At 54.1% G+C, this 1,473-nt stretch overlaps 1 protein-coding gene across 2 annotated transcripts in view; it reads left to right on the top strand.

Annotated features, from left to right (window-relative positions):
• The window catches only part of LPCAT1 (lysophosphatidylcholine acyltransferase 1), a 73,876-nt gene that overhangs the window by 21,006 nt on the left and 51,397 nt on the right, over window positions 1-1,473 (top strand). The window contains exon 1 of one of the 2 annotated variants that reach the window (XM_026448025.2): window positions 405-992. The exons of the other annotated variant lie outside the window; for it this stretch is intronic. The gene's annotated coding sequence lies outside the window, so the exon portion shown is untranslated. Of the gene's footprint in view, window positions 1-404; window positions 993-1,473 lie in introns of those variants that run through there. 2 annotated transcript variants of the gene reach the window in all.

Raw genomic sequence — 1,473 nt, 5'->3', positions numbered from 1 at the left:
GGCGACAGAGCAAGACTCCATCTCAAAAAAAAAAAAAAAAAAGAAGTGGAGCCAGAGAGCAGCCTTGGTGTAAACCCAAGGAGAGTGTGGTGGGCAAATTGACTCAATTATCTTAAAGGCAGCTGGGGGGAGACCTTGGTAGCGGGAGGGGAAAATATGCCAAAAGCTTCCAGGAAGAGATTTCCTCATTGACAAAAATAGTGAGGTCAACCCAAGGAAAAAGAGGGACTTTTAGGCAGCAGGGTTGGAAACAGTGAAGCAGCCGTCAGGGGCTGCTGGCAGGCATGGCCGCACGCTGGTTTCATAGGGCGACCGCGTGAGGAAGCCGCCGGGAGGAAGTGACAGGCGCGTCTTACTCAACAGGTGGTGATAGTCCCAAGCACCTGTTACCCAACAGATCTAGCAATTCCTTTTAAAAAACAATCCTCACAGGTAGCGGCACAGTGCTGAAGCTGGCTTTTAGTCTTAGAGAGACCGTGGCCGTGAGGCATCACAGTAGCGGATTAAAGTGGGAAACAGCACGTGGCTGTCCCCACAGGTACAGGAAGGACCGTCTGATAACGCTCAGCACCCACTCATGATTTAAAGCAAAACAAAGCTCGTGGAGGACGAGGCCTGGGAAGGTTTCTCAGCGGTAAAGAACGTTTGCTGAACGCCAGTAACATAACACGATGTTGAACAGTGACAGTCGTCCCCCGTGGCGGGGTACCAGGTTTGTGGTTGCTTGGCGCAGCGAGGGTCATGCTGAAGTGGGGACCCAGCTGGGGTGAGGAGGAGCCCCTGGAAGCGGGAGAAGGAGAGGCACATTCGAAGTCGCCACCTCTGGCAAACCAAACATCGTCTAGATCTGCATACCCAACAGGCTGACCTGGCCACTGGACCCTGACAGGGTGGAGACACGGGTGGCGTGAAGCCGTGAGAGTGAAATGCACACTGCACGTCCAAGACAGCGTGAGAAAATGCAAACCAGCCAGTAGCAACTTCTATGTTGAGTACGTGTTGAATGATATTTCAGATATATCGGGCAAAATGAACTATGTATTAAGTTGTCATTCCCTTTAAATGTGGCCCCTCGAAAATTTAAAATGATGCATGTGGCCAGCATGTTTCTCTTGGGCTATGCTGGTCTCTGTTGAGGACCCAAAAGAATCTAGGGACAAACCAAGGAAACAGTGGGAGCGCTGTCATGACAGGCGTCAGAAATGAGGGATGGCTGCCGCTTGGGAGCCGACTGTGATCTGTGTCTCCTGGGTCTTTTCTGTCTCTGTGCACAAAACCTGCACCTCAGGACTGGTGTTTCCCCTCACCCAAAGCCTCTGGCCCCTCTGCATGGAGTCCTGCCTGCCGCCTGGAGGGACCTCCATCCTCAGACCCTGGGCTGCCTGGGATCCGCAGCCTTGGCCTGCCCTGGCGTGGGGGCCTGCCCTGGTATGGGGGCCTGCCCTGGCGTGGGGGCCTGCCCAGGCATGGGGG

This window comes from Piliocolobus tephrosceles, chromosome 4 (genome assembly GCF_002776525.5).
Source record: "Piliocolobus tephrosceles isolate RC106 chromosome 4, ASM277652v3, whole genome shotgun sequence".
Classification (NCBI taxonomy): Eukaryota; Metazoa; Chordata; class Mammalia; order Primates; family Cercopithecidae; genus Piliocolobus; species Piliocolobus tephrosceles.
Note: the sequence above shows the minus strand (reverse complement) of the source record. Positions and strands in the feature narration are given on the sequence as shown.